Source organism: Physeter macrocephalus, chromosome 14 (genome assembly GCF_002837175.3).
Source record: "Physeter macrocephalus isolate SW-GA chromosome 14, ASM283717v5, whole genome shotgun sequence".
NCBI lineage: Eukaryota > Metazoa > Chordata > Mammalia > Artiodactyla > Physeteridae > Physeter > Physeter macrocephalus.
The window spans coordinates 24,514,994-24,537,021 of NC_041227.1; the positions used below are offsets into that span (position 1 = coordinate 24,514,994).

General features: G+C 42.8%; 1 protein-coding gene across 4 annotated transcripts in view; it reads right to left on the reverse strand.

Moving 5' to 3' along the window:
• KIF3B (kinesin family member 3B) overlaps positions 1-16,490 on the reverse strand; it is a 38,008-nt gene extending 21,518 nt beyond the window's left edge. Inside the window, exons 1-2 of one of the 4 annotated variants that reach the window (XM_007122344.3) lie at positions 16,402-16,490; positions 15,082-15,203 (exon numbers count right to left, since the gene is read on the reverse strand). The gene's annotated coding sequence lies outside the window, so the exon portion shown is untranslated. Of the gene's footprint in view, positions 1-15,081; positions 15,204-15,356; positions 15,421-16,401 lie in introns of those variants that run through there. The other 3 variants (XM_007122343.3, XM_007122345.3, XM_007122346.4) reach the window with 3 other exon arrangements.
• Between the last annotated feature and the right edge of the window lie 5,538 nt (positions 16,491-22,028).

The window sequence follows — 22,028 nt, forward strand, 5'->3', positions numbered from 1 at the left end:
GCCCGCATACCACAAAAAAAAAAAAAAAAAAAAAAAAAAAAAAAAAAAAAATTTACCACCTGATCTTTCACAAAAAAAGTGTGCCAACCCTGAATTAGAGTTATATATATTTACATGGATATATAAATAGGTTGAGTGGAAAAGCAAGCTGCAGAGTGACGATTATGACTAAAAACTTAGAAAACAATATGGTGCTCATGGATTTGCATTTATGTATACATAAGTATTCCCCCAAATGGGTAGAAGGATATATAACAATTTATGATAGTGGCTGCCCAAGTTGGGCAGGGTGAAATATAGAGAATGGGACAAGAAATGTGAAGAACTTTTCAATTTTATCTGTAATATTTTATCATTTCTCCTAAAAAAAGAGAGAAACAGGGAATGAGACTTGAAGCAAATAAGAGAAAATGTTAATGACGATCAATGCTGTTTCCTATATTTTTCTCTGAATGTTTAAGATTTCTCAAAAAAGAGAAGAAAAAAGAAAACCAGCAATTTCACATTGAAACAAAAAAAAACAGATTTCCTGCTTCTCTGGAATAATGGGAATATCTGACAGCCCAGGCCCCAAGTGGCAGCAATGGGAACTGAGTGACAGCTGCCCCTCTAATGGGCCCGGCCACCCAATCCTCCCCAGCCCACACTCCCTACTGTCTCACACCCAGCATGCTCTGCTCATTTATACTGCCTGCCTGGCTCCTGTAGGCATCCCTGTCCATGACCAAATTCATGTCTACATGATCTAATTGAGAAAGGCCTGCCATGCTAGTCCATCTTTTTTTTTTTTCTTTTAAATATTTATTTATTTATTTATTTATTTGGCTGTGCTGGGTCTTAGTTGTGGCACGAGGGATCTTTGTTGCGGCATGCATGTGGGATCTAGTTCCCTGACCAGGGATCCAAACCCGGCCCCCTGCATTGGGAGCGTGCAGTCTTAACCACTGGACCACCAGGGAAGTCCTAGTCCATCTTTTAAAATGACATTTACCAAGGCTCTGTAATGACATGGAATATGCTTAGAATAAATGAAAAAGCAGTTTACAAAACTGAATGCATGCAATCACAACTGTATAAAAATAAGATACACATCAAAACATTAATAGTGGTCCACTTTGTGTGATGGGACTACATATAGGTGATTTCCCCTGCTCCTTCGACATTTCTATATTTTTCAAATTTTCTGTAACAAGCATGTGGTATCTTCAAATGGGAAAAAATAAAGGTCTGGCAATTCACCAGAAACATCCCTGCAAGGAGGAGCAATCTGCGGGCACACAAAGTGCATACTAATGCATCTTTAATCAATGCACTCCAATGCAATGTCCTCTGAGATCTGACCGAGCAACCACCTGCCAACTGCCTGGCCTAGAGTTCAAGGACTCAGTGTCTGAAAGGCAGCCCAAACTATGGATCACAGGGGCCATCAGGGAAGCACTGCAACACTCAGGCAAGAAGATAAAAGTGACTCCCTATTAACCAGCCCAAACCAAGTCCCTGGGCAGGTTTCTCTCAGGGGAAGCAGCTGTTTCTACTCTGTATCCAACTCATCACCATCAACACTACGTTCTTTCTCAACTGTTGCTAATTGTTTTGAAGTATCAGGACTCCTTGTCTGCAAACCCTGAACCAACACCAAGAGAGCAAGTCCAACTCTGGGTCTCTGGTTCCCATGATGGTCAGTTATCAAAATGTGAATTACACAATTTTTAGAACAAGATTATTCATCTCCAGTTGAAAAAATAACATCATTGTCTGGAGAATTTTTAAAAGGACATGGAATGTGTGTTGAGGGACTAGTCCTATATTGGCTTCTATGTACATAAAATATATCTGAAGGGATATGCAAGAGCCAGATAACAACACTGGTTGCCTGTAGGGAAAAGAGCTGGGTGGCTGAAGGCCAAGAGTATAAGGGAGGCTTTGCCGTGTATATCCTTTTATACCTCTTGAATCATGTACATATACTACCTAGTCAGAAAAATCAAATTAGGGGAGAAAAAAGATGGAAAAAATCTGTAAAATTAACTATATCCAGGTGTTAAAACTCATTTTTCTCTTTTCATCTATCCACTATGAATATAATGTAATAAAATGTTTTAAGTGATGAACAAAGGGTCCTAGTAGTAAAACTATTTGCCTCAACTTCATGGTAAAGCTTCTGAAAAGAACTTCTATGAGGTCTACAGCAATGGAAATCCTTAACTTTCTAATTTCAATGTAGCATGTCACGTAGCCTCAGCCATAAAAGGCATTCAGAGCAAAGATGTCAAAATAACAGACTAATAAAATATATTCTGGGGACTTCCCTGGAGGTCCAGTGGTTTAGACTTCGCCTTCCAATGTAGGGGGTGTGGGTTCGATCCCTGGTTGGGGAGCTAAGATCCTACATGCCTCGCGGCCAAAAAGCCAAAACATAAAACAGAAGCAATACTGTAACAAATTCAATAAACACTTAAAAAATGGTCCACATCAAAAAATAAATAAAATAAAATATATTTATTTTAGTGTCATATAGTGTAATAACAGGCACTGTTTATAAACACAAGGTCATCTTTGTTTTGTAAGCCAAACAGTTGTGTGAAATGTCTAAACACTTTCAAACTGTCTCTTACAGTATATATGAGAGCCACAGAATCTCAAACTGGCACATATTACTTGAGGGCATCTGAGCAGTCAATATCAAAACACTGAAATGCAATACTCGAAAAGTAATACTCCCTTGAAACAGCAACTCCATTTCTTGCAACTATTTTAAGGCCTTCAGTGAATAACTGAATACATGTGCAAGATGTATGTACACCTTTATGTTTATCTCAGCAGCATCTCTAACCACTTAAATACTCATTGATAAGGGATTGGTTAGATTATGACACATCTCTACAATGGGAAATTATGCAGTCATTAAGAATGGCAATATAGGGCTTCCCTGGTGGTGCAGTGGTTAAGAATCTGCCTGCCAATGCAGGGGACACAGGTTCGAGCCCTGGTTTGGGAAGATCCCACATGCGGCGGAGCAGCTAAGCCCATGCGCCTAGAGCCCGTGCTCTGCAACAAGAGAAGCCACCGCGATGAGAAGCCCGCACACCGCAAAGAAGAGTAGCCCCCGCTCACCGCAAGTAGAGAAAGCCCGCACGCAACAACGAAGACCCAATGCAGCCAAAAATAAAATAAATGAAATAAACTAATAAAAAAAAAAAAGAATGGCAAAATACTTCTAAGTATTTACACATGGGAAGATGTTCATGACATCTGTTGAGTGAAAAAAAGCAGGCTACCAGGGACTTCCCTGGTGGTGCAGCGGTTAAGAATCCACCTGCCAATACAGGGTTCCATCCCTGGTCTGGGAAGATCCCACATGCCGCGAAGCAACTAAGCCCATATGCCACAACTACTGAGCCTGTGCTCTAGAGCCTCTGAGCCACAACTACTGAGCCCGTGTGTCCCAACTACTGAAGCCTGCCTGCCCAGAGCTGTGCTCTGCAACAAGAGAAGCCACTGCAATGAGAAGCCCGCACACCACAACAAAGAGTAGCCCCTGCTCGCTGCAACTAGAGAAAGCCCTCGTGCGGCAACAAAGACCCAACGCAGCCAAAAATAAATAAAATAAAATAAAATAAAATAAAATAATTTATATTAAAAAAGCAGGCTACCAAACAGAAGACTTACTATGATGCGATTTATGTTTACATGTGTACATGCACAAGTGCACAGAAAGTTATGAATGAGACAGTGTAAAGTCATGATTCAAAGCATGAACTTTAGTATTCAACGGGTCAGCATTTGAATTTCTGCTCTGCCACTTAGCTATAAAATCTTGAGAAAGTTACATTAAGTCACAGTTTCTTCTACAAAATGGGATTAATAACAACACCTACCATAAAGAACTGTTCTAAGGATTATTAAGTAAGCTAATAAATGTTAAATGGTTAGCCAAGTACAAGATGTGTAATAAACACTCAAGAAAGGCAAGCAATATTGATCTCTGGGGGGTGAGCTTGCAAGTGATTGTTTTTGCTTTCTTTGGCCTTCTTGACAGGTGCATGTATTTTGTTTCTTACAATCAAGCAGGGGGATGGCAATAAAGCTATTTTTTCTTTGGGGAAAAAAAGTCTAGTAACTTGGTTTCAGCTTACACATCTTAGGAAGACAGGTTACTTATCTGGAAAGAAACCTAGAAAGGTCACGGATAAGAAACATGAACAACTTAAATGCCTGCTCTGAATTCAAATTGGCGCCAAGCACTCCCTGTCACTTGATGACCCCAACAGGCTAACAAAGAAAGCACTTAACTGATAAGGGGGAAAAAGAGGCAAAGAAATCCTATTTTGTGAAACATTCATAACATACATTCATAAAAAATATAGTCAGGGCTCCCTGGTGGTTCAGTGGTTAAGAATCTGCCTGCCAATGCAGGGGACACAGGTTCGAGCCCTGATTCAGGAAGATCCCACATGCTGCGGAGCAACTAAGCCCGTGAGCCACAGCTACTGAGCCTGCACTCCAGAGCCCGTGAGCCACAACTACTGAGCCCAAGAGCCACAACTACTGAGCCCAGGTGCCACAACTACTGAAGCCCACGCGCCTAGAGTCGGAGCTCCGCAACAAGAGAAGCCACCACGATGAGAAGCCGGCGCACCGCAACGGAGAGTAGCCCCTGCTCACCACAACTAGGGAAAGCCCGCGTGCCACAACGAAGAACCAACCCAGACAAAAATAAATTTAAAAAATAAATAAATTTATTTAAAAATATATATATATATATTCAAGTCTAGAGGACGCTAATTCAGAATCAATGTGGGTCTGGGGCTTTGTTGTATTCAATAGTCACAACTCATAGTACATTAGGAACTTAATGTATATTCCTCTTCTAATCCTCAAAATCACCTTACGAGGAGTAGTATTAGCCCTATTTTAAAAATAAGGATGGGAGGCTCAGAGAAATTAACTGGCTCAAGGTCACAAAGCAATTAAATGGAACAGTCAGGATTCAAAACCAGGTTTGTCTTATTGAAAGACCCTAATTTAAACTTATTTTAAACACACATGCATATACACATGTGTATTAATATATGAATAGATTAAAACAATTCAAGTTGTACATACAGTGAACAGGTAAATCTTCCCCCTACCCCTGGGGAGATACTCGAAGCATATGCAAGCATTAATGTATCTATATTGCTTCCCTACCTTTTTTTTTGTTTTTAAACTCAAGTTTAAGTATAGTATCACCATTCTCTATCTTACTTTATAGATCTTGGGGGCCCCCCACCCCCCCACCCCCATCCCCACCTTTTAAGTAGCTGCCTAAATGCCATGGTACAGTTCTCTTATAATGTATCTGATTAGTCACCTGCTGAGGGAACCTCCGATAGTTTCTGGTCTTTGCTAGTGCAAACAATGCTGCAGTGAATATCCTGAACATATACCTTTAGTTACATATGAGGGTTCTTCATAGGAGCTATTCCTGGATGTGTAAACACTACACAGCCTCCTTTTTGAAAGAGGGCACCATCCTACCCACTTCCCAGGCTGTACCATTTATCCTCCCACCAACAGTGCACCGACTGCCCACACAACCCCAATATCCGGGGCTCGTCTCTGAACCACCACGAAGCTATGAAGCTGGAAGAGCCTGCCTGTCAGGAACTTCTCATTCCATGTACTGATCCAGGAAAGAAATGAAACTGTTTCTCTGCTAAACATTTACACTCTGATGTCAGAGACTTAATCAACCAAATACAACATTTGGCCCTTGAGTAGGGCCCTTTTTTGGATCTTGATTCAAACAAACCGATTGTTAAAAATGTATGAGATCATCAAGGAAATCTGAACATTAAGGAATGTTAAGGAACGATGATGTTAAGGAATGTTAAGGAATTATTGTTACATTTTTAGGTGTGAAAATGGTATTTTTTAAAGAAGGTTCTTACTCTTAGAGACACACACAAAAGCATTTTCATATAAAGTTTTTTTTTTAACATCTTTATTGGAGTATAATTGCTTTACATTGTTGTATTAGTTTCTGCCGTACAGCAAAGTGAATCAGCTTTATGCATATGTATATCCCCATATCTCCTCCCTCTTGAGCCTCCCTCCCACCCTCTCTGTCCCACCCCTCTAGGTGGTCACAAAGCACTGAGCTGATCTCCCTGTGCTATGCAGCTGCTTCCCACTATCATATAAAGTTATATGCTGTCTGGGACCAAAATAATCAGAGGTGAGGTGGGGTGGGACGAATAAGAGGTTGTAAGTGAAACAGAAGTGCCATGTGCTGATAACTGCTGGAGCTGGGTAATGGGTCCATGGTTCATTACACTATTCCATTTTTATGTATGCTTGAGAGTTTCCAAGATGGGCCGGGGAGGGGGGGAAGATTGCCCTCTGACCAATGCCTTTTAACTTTTAAGAAAATTTTAACTGTGGTTAAAAAAAACCCCACATAATATAAAATGTACCCTCTTAACCGTTTTTAAGTGTACAGTTCAGTAATGATAACTATATTCACATTGTGTGTAACAGATCTCTAGAACTTTTTCATCTTGCTAAACTGAAACTCTATACCTATCAAATAGCAACTTCCCATTTCCCTGTCTCCCCAACCCCTGGAAACCACCATTCTACCTCAGGGTACATCCATGTTGTAGCATATGACAAGATCTCTTTTTTTATAAGGCTACATAACAACCTATTGTGTGTATATACCACATTATCTTTATCCATTGATCTGTCCACAGACATCTGGGCTACTTGGCACCTCTCATCTATTGTGAATAACGCTGTGGTTGATCACAGGTGTACTCAATGACTTGTCCTTTTAATCAGCCTACCATGCAGCTGGGTAGAGCCACAGCAAATTCTATATTTAAAAGAGGGAGGTGGCCTGGAATAACAAAAGAGAGATTCAGACACACCTGGGAAAGAAACCCAGCCCAACCATTCCCAGCTCTGGGACTCCAGGCAAGTTCCTTCAACCAGCTAAGCCTATATCCTCCTCTGCAAAATGGGACTACCACGAATGCCCTGCTCCTTGGGGCTGTATGAGGATTAGAGGAGGACAAGCATGCCAAGGCCTGGCCCACAGTAGGTGCTTCTGCCCTGACCCAATTTACAGGAGAAAAAACCTGAGACTTGGAGAGAGAAGCAACATGGCAGACTGAGTTAATCAGCAGCAAAGTAAGCAGAAACCAGGGCTACCGGGCTCCAAAGTTCATGGCGTTTTTCCACACCAGTGTGTCCTAAATGTCAGTCATCTGATTGTCTCTTCACAATTTCTGCCATATCCATACACCACCTGTACCATTATTTAGTTAAGATTTTGCTTTAAATCTACTTTAACACTTTTTTAAAATTTAATTTATTTTTTTGGCCATGCTGCACGGCTTGCAGGATCTCAGTTCCCCGACCAGGGACTGAAGCCAGGCCACAGCAGTGAAAGCTCAGAATCCTAACCACTAGGCCACCAGGGAACTCCCAAATTTCTTTTTAACAGAAACTTCGTATGACTACCATGAATGGAAAACCAGTATCACTTGTTGTAAATAGAAGGTAACTGTGAGAATGAAGACAAACAACAATGTTACTAAATTCGAACTAGATACTGTAGCTTACCTAAGGCCAGAGGCCTGATCTTTCTTGGTTAGAAAGCCAGTAGAAGGGTGAGATAGGGAGGGTGGGAGGGAGGCTCAAGAGGGAGGGGATATGGGGATATATGTATGCATATGGCTGATTCACTTTGTTGTATAACAGAAACTAACACAGTATTGCGAAGCAATTATACTCCAATAAAGACGTATTAAAAAAAAATAAGAAAGTAAGAAAGCCAGTTTAGCACACGTTAAGAAAGACTGGAACCAAACACTCTCCTTGACATAGTCAAAAGAACCAAAAGAGTTTCAAAGCGAATAACTCTCACCGTGTCGTTCAACATAATTTAGGATGTTGTGTCTGAGTGTCAACTAAAATCTTCTGTTCCACCTGGTTTAGCTCCAGAATCTAAGGCCATCCATGTCCCCAAATCAGAGTCCCGTTATCAAGATCCCTGGTGATTGGTGTGTACATTAATGTGGGAGAAGCTGCCCATATATGCTACCTTTATCGTAAACAGTTCCCAAAGTTGATCACGCAGGATGTCCCATAAATCACAGAATTTGTTTCAGTAATATAACGAGTTAAATACACATAAAAAAATCCCCTGCCTAAAGTCCACCAGAACTGTCATGGTTCACTGTCCAATTCCATAATGACATGCTCTCACAGCTCATTCAGTGCACAAAACTGACCACGTACATACAATATTCCTGGTTAATGTCACCAGCCAACAGTCTGTTCAGAGAATGAAGGGTTTAAATGTTAAAGGCTCAGGTTCTGGGTCCTACTCATAGGGAATTCTGTATCAAAAAGAAAAACAGATTAAGAAGAAGCAGCAAAGAAGGCAACAAAAACTATGAAAAGATACCTTATAAGGGCTTGTGAATTATACCTCAATAAAGTTTTTTTTTTTTTTTGAAGATATTTTTAGGGTCTTAATCAAATTTTAAGAAGGAAAATGTACAGTTCTCCTTTTCAACTTTTTAAAGTTCTAACTTTCCCCAAACTATTTAGAATTGTTCTCTTATGAGGCTGAGAGGGAAGCAAAGACATTCACTACAGCACTATATGTGATTATAAAAAGCCAGAAACAACGTCAATGCCCAATGCTAGGGAAAGTTTACTAGCTCATAATTACTAAACATGGAAAAATGGTTAGGAAATGTTACGTGAACATTTCCAAATGCAAAATGGGAGATACACTTTGAGAGCAACTACCTAAAAAGATAGCTGTGCAAGTGGACAAGTAAGCTGAAAGGCTTACTTGAGTCAGGATACCCTTTGCACAGGTAATTCCTCTCCACCAAACTGCACTAATGTCTGCCTTTTCAACTTTATTTAGACACTACCTTGTTAAAAACATTATTGAAGGAGGCTGCCTTTATAATTTTTTTAACAATGAAAGGACCTAGTTTAAAGAAATCATCAGAAATGTAGACAAAAGTTTATGCAAAGATAATCTTCAAGATGTTCTCTGTAGCATTATTTATAGCATTTAAGTATTGAAACCAGCCTAAATGACAATGACTGGGGAAACAGGTAAGAACTGTACATTCATGAGATAAAATACATTTAGGAATTAGGAATTCCTAATTACATTAGGAATATATTTTCCTTTGGACAGTAAGATGTTTTAACAGTAGTTATTTCTGAGTGAATCTTATTTAATCTTTTCAGGGTTTTCCTCAATGGAAATTATTTTTATAATTAAAAAAAATTCTATTAAAAAATGCTGGCAATTGAAGAAGTAAGGAGGGAAAAATACTATATATTTCTTAGGCTAGAATCTGACCTGCTATTGCAGACGGTGCAAAACCAGTTAACTATTTCCACCAAGAACTATCTTCTTGCTGTTACCTTAAGTAACTTGAGATGACATTTTGTCTTACCTGGATGGAATCTTTTATGATTTACTAGCTAGATTTCTTTGCTTAGGATATTGAAATGTGTTATAAAGTAATGATTACTGCAGTCCCCTAAGCTGCTGGAGACAGTACTATGAGCTTTAGCTTCTGTGTAATTTATGTCACACACAAAAGCCCCAAAGCAAGCCCTTCCTGAAACCACTGCAGAAAGGGATGTTAAGGACCCCAGAGTGGGTAACAGCATGTCCAGTCTCAGCTCCCAATACTCTATTACAATCTCTATTTCACTTGGACTCACTTCCATTTATACACTATGTTCAAATATGACAAAATGCAACTGCTGCAAATATCTTGCCAAAAACTTAAAAATAAAACCACACCCACCACAATTATCACTGGTGCTCTCTAATGCAAACTATGATTTAAATAAATCAGCATACTAAAGATACATCTGCCTGTGTGTGAAGAGCTCAGTGTCTGCTATCAGTGTGACAAAACGAGGAGACACAAAGTGTCACCAAGATTAACTGAAGTCTTAAACAAGAACATCCCAAGCTGCAATGCAGATGTGTGATGCTGATAAGATGAGCTGATTGCAATGATCTCTGACTGCCAAGAAACAGCTCTAAAAGCCCCACCCTGGAAGGTCTGGGAGAAAGCCCTGCACGAAGTCACCAAGGAAGAGGAAAATATTACTAACCAACTCAAAGCTGTCTTTCAGGCAGCGCTGGAAGAGCCTTGGAAGATTATCCCACGTCCTTATTTTGCCTATACAGACACTGAGGGCCAGAGAGGCTGAGTTACTTGCCTCAGGTCACACAGCAAGTGGCAGAATTGCTATTAAAATTCATGTCTCCACCCAGATCCCACTGCCTTTTCACACCAGAATTTCCTGTGGTGGCACAGGCCCTGACCAAGAAATCTTCTAAGACTGCAGAGATAAGGGATGTTGAAGGGAAAGTAATGAGCCCACATGGCAGACAGGGAAAACTGAGGCTTGACAAAATTGAATCTTTTACAGATAAAAAATGGGTAGGGGCTTCCCTGGTGGCGCAGTGGTTGAGAATCTGCCTGCCAATGCAGGGGACACGGGTTCGTGCCCCGGTCCGGGAAGATCCCACATGCCGCGGAGCGCCTGGGCCCGTGAGCCATGGCCGGTGAGCCTGCATGTCCGGAGCCTGTGCTCTGCAACGGGAGAGGCCACAACAGTGAGAGGCCCACGTACCGCAAAAAAAAAAAAAAAAAAAGGGTAAAAATATTCTTTGGTGACAGAAGGTAGGGTAGTGGTCACCCTTCTGGAGGGAGGTGAGGAAGGCTTCTGGAGTGCTGGTAATGTTCTATATCTTGATCTGGGTGGTGGTATCATGGGTGAGTTCATTTTATGAAAATTCAACAAACTATATAGCTACAATCGTCTAATTTTTCTGCCTGTATCTTATCCTTCAATAAAAACATTACATTAAGAAAAGAAAAAAAAAACAAAACTGAATCTTTTGCAATTAGTCAGCAGGTGGCATAGGGCTTTAGCCACCCTCTCCTCACTGGTGCAGATGTTATCACCAGAATCAAGAAACAGTTCAGGGCCGAATGACTCAGAATACAAGCTCTCAGTTCCTACCTGCTTCATGTTTCAGCCCTGAGTTAGAGCTAAGAAGGATGAGAGGTAGCCTATCTCACAAATCAGATTATCTGTTTGTTGCCTATCAGTGAAGTAACTGACACCCATAGTTATGTTAAAATACCTCAAGGGTTTTCCCCCTGATTTCTTCAAACATTCTATGAAGTCGGTTTTCTTCATCAGCCTTTAAAGTTAGTTACCCAGATACAGAAGAGAAAGAAAGGCTTTTGACAAGACGTCAGGGATGTACTGCCCACCTGAAAAACAGATGAACAAGTGAGTGGTAGGAAGAGCAATGGACTTGGAATCAGCAGACCTGGGTAAGTTATTTGACTTTTCTGTGCCTCTACTTTCCTCTTCTGGAAAATGGGATTCATAACAGTCCTCATGTTACAGGGTTGCTGTGAGGACTAAATGAGACACCATGTGTTAAGTGCTGAAAACAGCGCTTGGCTCAATAAATGTTAGCTATTCCTATTACAGGTAGACCTCGGAGATACTGCAGGTTTGGTTCCAGACCACCATAATAAAGCAAATCTTGCAATAAAGCAGGTCACACAAATTTTTTGGTTTCCCAGTGCATATATAAGTAATGTTTACACTATACTGTAGTCTACTGAGTGTGCAAGAGTATTATGTCTAAAGAAACAATGTACATTAATTAATGAACACTAATTAAAAAATACTTTATTGACAAAAAATGCATCATCTGACAATGCAGGGTTGCCATAAACCTTCAAATTGTAAAAAAAAAAATGCAGTACTTGTGAAGCACAGTAAAAAAAAAAGGTAAGCCTGTACTTTTATTATCATTATCTTTGGCAAGTCCTAGTTTTGCTACTTATTACCAAAGGAGTACATCTCAAGCTTTAATGTACTCAGGAAACACCCGAGGGTCTTGGTAAAATGCAGACTGGCTTATTATATCTAGACTTAAACTCTGCATTTCTAACAAGCTCTCAGGGCACATGGGTGCCTCAGTCATGCAGAACACACTTTGAGTGGCAAGGATCTACCGAACCCAGCACCTATTGGGTGCTTCATATTACTGACCAAAACGAATGACCCCTCAGTAGCTCAATGCTTCATCTGTAAACTGGGGATAACACATATGCCATGTGATCTCAACTGACTGAACATTAGTACACGAGAATGCACAGGAAAGAGAATTCTAAACTGCAAACAAAGCTACACAAGCAGAGGTGGTAGGATTATCAGTCTTGCTATTCGCAATGTTGAATTGACAACACTGTGAAACCTAAATTTACAGGAGCAATTATTAGCATACGTTAAAGGAAGGCTCGAATTCCCTTGCTAGAATTCTAGCCAAGAACACAATAGCTTCTCCAGGGATTCCCAAATCAAAAGCTCTGAAACTTTAGAAATGTCATTCGATGGCCAAGAAAGAACCACTTTGGCAGGGAGAGTGTGGCCATTTGAGGCACTAAGCTTCAAGAGGGATTCCATTCTCTCTCGCAGAGATGGCCAGCCTCCTCCCAGCTTTCACCGGCCAAGATCTCAAGTCAGGACAGCAATGCCAACAGCATGAGACAGATGGGCACTGCCCTGGCAAAGCCCACACCTGCCACTCCACAAGCTGGCAAAGAGCCAGACTTCGAGAAAAGCAGGGCTTCCGGATGTCCAAGGTGGAGGCTTCAGAAAGATGTACCTGGCTATCTTCCTGCAGTATAAGCAGGGATCTCCTCCCCAGAGGCTATAAGTATGACGTTTACACCTTGTGACTCTCCTCCAAGGGTTCACAGGGAACCAGAGCTAATTCTTCCACACAGGGCAGCTTACCAAAAAGTTCTCTCATCATTTTAGAGGCAGATGGCACCACCAACATCTACCTAATTGATCAGGCCAAAAACCCAAGAGACGTCTCTGATTCCTCTAGCTCTTCCCCTCAACCACCATCCTGCTGGTTTCACCTCCATGACACACCCCCAATCCATCCTCTTGTACCATCTCCACTGTCACCACCCTAGAAGGCCACCATCACCTCTCACCTGGCCTCCTAACTACTCTCCTGGCTGCCATTCTTACACCCCTTAAAATTCACTGGCCACCGGGGCCAAAGTGATTTTTTTAAAAAACAAAAAACAGATCACATCACTCCCCTTCTTAAAGCCTTCAATGCCTTCCCATTGCTTTTGGAATAAAGTCCCACCTCCTCACTCTAGCCCACAGGCCCTAGATGACCTGAGGCCTCACCCCCAGCCCAACCCCCACTTGGCCATCTCACCATTCTCCCCTCCCCCCACCCCAGCCCACCTGCTCCAGCTGCTCTGAGCCTTCTTTCAGTTCCCAGAACTTACCAAGCTTAGTCCCACCTGAGAGCCTTTACTTTTGCCGTTCCTTCTGCCATATTCTCAAATGTTTGGCCCCTTTCTGGCAGCAAGTCTCAGCAAAAATGTCACCCCCTCAGAATGGCCTTCTCAGACCACCCAATTAATTGGCAGCATCCCCATGGAGAAGTCACTCTCCATCACATCACTGTTTTATTGTGTGCACAGTACTTATTTCCATCCAAGTGACCTTGTTCATTTATTGGTCTATTTTTCTGCTGCTGCCACTAGAATGGAAGCTGCACGAGAGCAAGGACCTCACCTACCTCTCTACCATCACACCCCCAGGCTCGAACTAGGCCTGACACACACCAGGTGTTCAGCAAATGCTGAATGAATGAAACTGAGGCAGTAGAGGTAAGAGCACTGAACTTGGAGTCAGAACGCCTGGAGGCCAGTGTGAAATGGGCCACCTACTAGCAGCCTGGCCTCTCTTACCTCAGGTCCCTTGACTGTAAAATGGGAATCTCAATCTGCACCTTCCCTTCCTTGCAGGGTTACCGATAGACTAAGTGAGTGAAGACACGTTTAAGCATTTTTGTAAACCATTAGGCACCATAAAGAGAGCACTGTATTATTAGCCAGCACAAGAGAATGCTCTTTCTCAGGGACCCATAAATCAGTGGATGAAAGGGCTTAGAGAGCAAGCCAAGGCTTCTAGCCCAGGCACCCAACAGAAGCGTAAGGACAGAAGAGATGTGAATCCAAAGCTTTACTCTGAGGACGGGCAAACACAAAATATGGATTCACTTAAAGACATCAAATTCATTTCAAATCTAGTAATTTCCAAATTAAGCTCTGAGGTCCTTGAAGAATGTGGAGTTGGGGCTGATCTCCACATGCTCCACTGTGCTTGGCATAAAGGGATTTAGTAAACATTTACTGAACTGGGGGTCAGACTACCAAACCTGGCATCCTATCATCAGCTTTCATTTTTCTTTGCAACCCATTCTGGCATGGGATTACAGGTTCCTGGGGCAACCCTGTAATACTGACATTTATATAATACTATGAGAGCTACTGTTTCATGCATGCAATGACCCTGTGAGGTTGACAGACCTGGTATCGTCAGCACATGCTTTAATTTATTCATTTACCAACTATAAATAGAATATAAAGTATAATACAGGTGCCATGTTAAGTCCAAATAACAACAGTTAATGTTTACCAAACATGCCAGGCACTTTAATTGTATTAGGTGCAAATAAATCCTCATAACAGCCATATATAGTGGATACTATTATTATCTCCCTTTTACAAATGATGAAACTATAGCACAAAGAGGTAAAGTAAATTACTCAGTGGCATGCAGCTTGGAAGTGGCAGAGTCAAGATTTGAACCCAGGCAGTCTGATTCCATGCTTTTAAACCACTAGCATGCAATCAGAATTGTACAACAGCACCAAAAGGGCCTACCAGCCTACTCCTCTCACTTTAAAGAAAGCCCCTTGTAAACATTCCAACTTTGTTTTGAGGTCCACACTTTGGATGGTATCTATTTAAATGAAGCTTTATGTAAGATCTTGTTTCCTTGCCAGTGGAAGAAAAGCCTCCAGCCAAAGCAGTCAGAAGGAACAAAAGAAGACCCTTGTGGTTTTGTAACAGCAACTGCTGAGAAATCAGAGATATCAGAGTACAGGGAAGAAAATACAGGATTTACCTGGAAATGTGTCCAGCTCCATCACTTAATAGGTATAAAATTCTTAGGCAAGTCATTCACTTTTCTTAGCCTCAGTTTCCTCATCTTCGAAATGGGGATGACATCACCACCTACCTGGCAGTCTATGTGAAGATTAAATGAGATAATATACCTGAAAAGTGCTTCTTAATCATATACAGTTGACCCTCAGTATTTGTAGGGGATTCCAGGAGCCCCCTTGGATACCAAAATCCACGGATGCTCAAGTCCCTTATATATAAAGGTGAAGTACATACCTTCCTTGAAAAAAAATCCACATCCACACAGTTCAAACCTGTGTTGTTCAAGGGCCAACCAGACTTGTAAATAGATATTACTGTTTCAAGCACTTCTCAAAAGACATAAAAATAACTCTTTGTTTTCTGGAAGGGTCAACAAGGCCTAAGTAGAAAATAAAACCATAACCTCAAACAACTACAAGGACTTGACCCCAGGGTTTCCCTCACCAGGACTACTTTGCAGAAGTCCACACCACCTCCCTTTCTCTGAGCAGAATGGAGAAGTAAAACTGAGGGTGGGAGGGATGTCAACAGGGGGAGGAATATCCATATGAGCTGGTGAACTACACACCTAAATCCTACCTGTCTCAAAGTCAACCCCTCCCGGAAGCCTTACCCAAACCACCCCTCATGCCTCACAATAGCTTGTTGAGCACTTACTATGTGCCAAGCTACTTGACATACCCATCTTACTGGATTCCCACAGTGGTTCATTAACGCATTTTACAGATAAAGAAAAGAAGGCTCAAGGAGATTAACTTGCCCAAGGCCACACAGTTACTAAGTGGAGATGCAAAGTCTCAAATTCAGATACTCGTACTTAAATTTGGACTCTCGGTCCTTCTCCTCCCCATTTAGGGCACTTTCAACATACACGTCTCATAATCTTAACCACTCTGAGCAGCAAGTGATAGGACCCCATTGGGCAAACAGGTCAACTGAGGCCAAGAGGGAAAGGGACTTGTCCAAGGTCACACAGCGAGCCAGGGGCAGAGCCGAGGTTTGGACCCCAAGCTTTCGCTTCCCCGACTCCCTCCCGAGCTGGGTCCCAGACTCCGACCCCTCGCGGCCGGGTCTGGGGATCGGGCCGCACCCCCGCCCGGGGGAGGAGGGGCGAGGTCGCCCGGACTGCCTGAAGATGCCCAGGAGGCAGGGCAGAAGATGCTCCCTCTCCCGGAGCAGCAAAGCCAGTCGGTGGTGCTGCCCGGGGCCTTTAGGGAAGATCCCAGGCGGCGGAAGGATCGGCCCTGCCCGGCGGTCGTTCGCATCGTCGCCGACTCACCTGCAGCCCGAGCCGAAAGCGGACGGCGGCGGCAGCGGCGGCGGGGGCGGCTGCGAACTGTGGGTTCAGCCATTCCCCGCTGCCCCGGATGGGGAGAGACCGAGGCCGCTCACTTCCTTAGCAACCCAGCTCGGCGACCTACTTCCTTAGCAACCAGTGTCAATTTCAATAACTTTATTGGGACACGAGCGGCGAACACGGAGAGCCGGGAGAGCCGGGCGAGCCGGGCGAGCCAGGCGGGGAGGGCCAGGTATTGGCGCTTAGTAGGTATCCAACCGCCTTCGGTCCTTTCACCCATCTAAGGGGGTATGAGACGAGCGCGACATGGCCTGACAACCACCTGCTAGTATCTCGTGCCTCAGTTTCCCCAGCTGTAAAATGGAACGCACTGGCTTGGTTGCGCCATTTGACCTTTCCTAAAGCGCTTTCACATCTCAAATTGCTGAGATAGTTCCCATTTAGGGCCCACTCGGTCACTCAACCAAAAATTTAGGAATCATTCCTGTCCCTTCCCTCTCTTTCACTCCCCACGCCCCCCCACGCCCCCACATCCAATCAATCACCATGTCCCTTAGAGTACTCCTCAAATATTTCTCCTATCCACCTTTCTTCATCTCCAGGGCCACCACATCAGGCCAGGCAGAGTTGCCCTCATCTCTAGCCTGCCTGCCATCTCTGGGCTCTGCTTCTACTCTTTTGTCCAGCCCTGACCTGTCAATCTATTTTCCACAAGGTGGCCAAAATGATCATTTTAAAACATAAAACTGATCGTGTCACATTCTGCTTAACACCATTTAATGGACTCCCACTGCTTTTAAAGTCAAACCCAAAGCCCTTACTACTTTCTACAAAATCAGTAAAACTCTGTTCCACCCCCATTGGCCTGGAAGGCCAGGTTCCATACCCACTCCCCCCAAGAACTGGACCTGCTGTTACCCACTATGCAGAAGCTCCTGAGAGCAGGATCCCTTTATTCATAGTTACATCTGCCACCCTTGGTCCATAGTAGGTGCTCAATAAATAGGTGTTGAATGAATGAATGAATACCTGGGATGCTCTTCCCCACCCCCCAGCCCCTACTTTTGCCTAGTGTGGTAGATATTGCTACTTACTACCCCACATTTTTTTTTCTGGCTCCTGAACACACAACTAGACTACATTTCCCAGCCTTAACCTGTGGTTCAGACCAAGTTCTGGCCAATTCAATATGAATATGTGCCATTCTCAGGCCTAGCCCATAAAAACTTCTCATACAATTGTTCATACTGTCTCTGCTTTAATGTGAAGGACTTTAAAGGACTTTGCCTTAAAGTGAAGGACTCCAAGGCCCTAGGAGATGGCTGAGTTGCAAGATGGAAGGAATCTGGATCAATGAGACACCCCTTAGAGGACAGCTGTCCAAACTGGACAAGAAAATAAACTTTTATTGGACTCTGCCATTGAGACGAGGAGGCTTTTTGTTACAGCAGTTAGCTGGCCCCAACTAAGATACCTGACTTTGAATCATCCCTTGGGTCCTCATTTACTTCCCTTCACCTGTTAACCCACCCTACTTCCCTACCCAGCATTATTCAATATAGTTAAGTCAATGAATCATGTTTACCCTATAATAACTACAAATTTTGTTTCTACTGAAGCAAATAATGTGTGTTTATGTTTTATTTCTTCCACACCTTTTGGTATTTTTTGAGATTGATAATTACCTCGATTTTTTTTTCCATTTTCCTTAGTTTTCTTTGTAGCTATTATTATTTTTTTCTAAATGATCAACAAATCTTTCTGTCTTGAACTTCTCTTAGAAGTTGTATTTAATGGACTGAGCTTCTAATTTTCTCACTGTTTTTCTCTTATTTTCCCTCTTTTCGGCTTTTTTGTTCTACTCTCTGGGAGATTTCCTCAACCTTAGCATCCATTCCTTCTATGGAAGGATTCTGGGCTCACCTTTCGGTCATCAGTATTCCTCTCTGCAGACATTGGTCAAAACTTCCTCCTCCTGTTGAGTCAGTTAGTACATCCCCTGCTGTCTCTGTCTGCCAAAAGTTTGCTGAAATCTCTGCACTGCTAATGTCTCCCTCCTGTTCTATCCACATTCTGGGCTGATACATTTTTTATTTCTTACTGTCATATAAGCAGGATTCAAGGAGAAAAAAATAAATACATGTCATGTATTACAGGTCAATCAATATACCATGTTTAACTAGATGTCTTTATTACTTTAAATTTTAAAAAACAGGAACATAAAGGGGTATAAACAGCTAGTTCAGATAAAGGGTATAGAAAACATGGCTTTTAAACATATGAAAAGATGCTCTACTCACTCATATTAAAGGAAACGAAAATTGAAATAACGTTGAATTTTTTTTCACTTATCAGGAAGAAAAAAAACTTTTATCAGGCACTGTTGATGAGAGTCTGGCCTTGATTCTGTCCTTAGTAAGCTGTATAAAACTGTGTAGATTAGTGGTAGTAGTGTAGTTTTAGTAGAAGTGTAGGGCGATCAATTCATCCTTGTTTGCACAGAACTTTCCCTGTTTTCCAATCAGTCAGAAGTCCCATCTCCCAAGAAAACCTTAGCTGGGCAAACCAGGATGGTTGGTTATCCTAGTATGGGAGGGTAACACTTTGATATATTACCAGTATGTTTCCATTTTCCACCCAACTTAGACATTGAAGCATTTATTTCTCAAGGAAGAGTTGTTTCAGGAGAAAGATAGGGAAAGGACTTTCTGAGTTCCAAAATCCTGGAGAGGGGACTCAGGACGTGGAGGAAGTCTCGACAAGTCAGAGCAGGGCTTCCAGCCTCCAGTTCTGGAGATTTGCTAATTTGAGTGAGAAGAGATATGGTGAGAATGCAACAGCGGGGAAAGAGCCCAGTGGGGCTGGGACAAGGGGTCCTGATATGGAGACATCATGTGAACCACAGCAGAGACCCCTTCCCCCAGAGCAAACTCCAGCCTAGAAACGATCTGATCTAATTCCAGTGAGCGCCATTGTGTCAGTTCATTATAAGCAACAGGAACCAACTCTGGCTGATGATAGCAGAAACAATTTATTAAATGAGAAGTTCAAAAATCATCAGGAAATTTCTAGCAGTGGCCAGGAATGACAAGACCAGGTCATGTGAGACCACGTACTACTGAGCTAGTCTGGTGAGGACATCGGATGCCCAGTTTTCACCACAGACATCTGGCCATGAGCACTGTCTCAGCATCATTCTCACCCACCCTCCCCATGAGGATTCCCTGCAGTCCCAGCTTCTTTGTAACCCAAGCTCTGATTGGTCAAGTCTGACTCACATGTCCATCTCATACCTGCAGTGGAAGCTATAAAGGCAAACATCTGGCTTTTTGGCTTCTATGGTGGGAGAAGACCCTGCCTTCATTTACAAAGCGAGAATTCCTTGAACGTAAGAAAAAGGGATTCTGTTGTTAGGCAAGAAAAAAAATCCCATTATAACCAGACATCCCTTTGCCAAGGAGCTCCATCCATCCTCCTCCTCCTCATCGTCACTCAGTGAGGACACCTCTCCTCAGCAGCAACCCTGTCACCCAGTGGCCACCCAGCTGGAATGAAGCCCACTGTGTCATGAAATTTTGCTCAGTCCCCATCTGACTTATCCTGTGAAGGCATCCATTTTAATGGCCAGGAGCATCGCGAATCCCCCGTGACAGAGGAGAGCACTGGATACCTGGGGGTTTGGGGCAGAAGGGAGTGAGGAAAGGAATCTGCTGGCACTTATCATGGGTGGGACAGAGTGGAGCCAGCTTGCAGTCTCCTCCCAAACCAGGAGAAAGACAAAACGCAGCCCAGAAACCCATGGATAATTTTATTTTGATCTCACCCAGGGAAGATAACTTCCGATGGACTCCCTACAGGGTTGACAAAACGGCAGATGGCTGGCTCCCCGTGCAAGAGTAAAATCACCAAATTTCCTTTCTTCTCTGACATTCGAGAGCAGTGCTATCCAACAGATCTTTCCACAGTGATGGAAATATTCTATATTTGATGGTGTCCAATACAGTAGCCATCAGCCATGTATGGCTATTGAGCACTTGAGATGCGGCTGGTATTACCGAGGAATTGAATTTTATTTATTCAATTTGAATTCATTTAAGTTTACATGGCCACGAGTGGCTAGTGGCTACCGTATTGGACAGCACAGCTCTGGGATATGAAAAATGACAAGCATGACTGTGGGGTCCAGATGATTTTGGGTTTGCATCCCAGCTCCGCCCCTCACCAGATAGCTGAGTGACCCAGTGCAAGTCACATTATCTCTCTGGGACTCAGTTTCCTCATCTGAAAAATGGGGCTATTAATGCTACTGCTCAGGTTTATTGTGAGAATTAATGGAGATACAGAGTGGGACAGTGCTTGGCACTTAGTAGGTGCTCCAAAAATGCTGGATCTCTTTCCCTCTTTTATTGGGTGAGGACCATGGTGTCCTCCAGGAAAACAATAGTTGCAGTGTAAAGAGTCCTACTGTTTAGGAGAGTTTGGTCTTGGAAATTTAATACCTATTCGGGAAGAGGCTTGGAAAGGGGTCGTGTAAAAAGACAGCAAAGGTAAGTGAAATGAGTCAGACAGAAAAAGACAAATACCATATAACCTCACTTATATGTGGATTCTAAAACAAACAAACAAATAGCAAAACAAAACAAGAACCAAGCTCTGGATATAGAGAAAGGGTTGGTGGCTGCCTGAGGCAGGGGGTGGGGAGGTGGATGCAATGGGTGAAGGGAGGTAAAATGTACAGATTTCTAATTATAAAATGAATAAGTCATGGTGATGTAATGTAGAGCATGGCGACTATAGTTACTAATTCTGTGTTGCATATTAGAAAGTGGCTAGGAGAGTGGATCTTGAAAGTACTCATCACAAGAAAAAAAAATTTTGTAACTATACATGGTGACAGATGTTAACTGGACTTATTGTGGTGATCATTTTGTAATATATATAAACACAACCATTACATTGCACATCTGAAATTCATATAATGTTATGTTGAGTATACCTCAGTGGAAAAAACAAAAAGAGAGACTGCAAAGGTAATGATTTATTACAATGCAAGGAGGTGGCATCCCAGAGCCCGTTTCAGGAAGAAATGAGATGCTGGGTTTGGACTGAGGCCAAGCACCTGAGACACACTTGATGGTCCTCGCTTGGCTGAGTGCCCAGGTTCAGCATGGATGAGATGCTGGGATCCGAGAGAGGCTCTAAGGGCCGAGAACCAAGCCAGTGCCTTCTAAATTCACATATTGATGCTTTCTGAAGAAAGCCAGACAGACGTTGGCTGCTAATTGCTTCCTCCTCAGGTACTTAACTGGCTGGACAACCTCAGTGAACCTAGTTCACTTATCTGGACCTCATTTCCCTACTTGCCTCCTGCAGCGTTGCTGTGAGAATTCCCCCAGAGAATGGGTGGGAAACTGCTTTCCCAGCTGTAAAGCACCGTGAATGGTGGGGGATGAAGAAACAACAATGATGATTAAAATCTCAGAGCCAGAAGGAGGTCGTAGAAGACTGATGACAGAACCAGTACTAGAATCGACGTCCCAGGATGGGGTTGTATCTGTCCTCTGTGTTTAGCACAGTGGCTGGCACATGGCAGCACACAACACATGTAT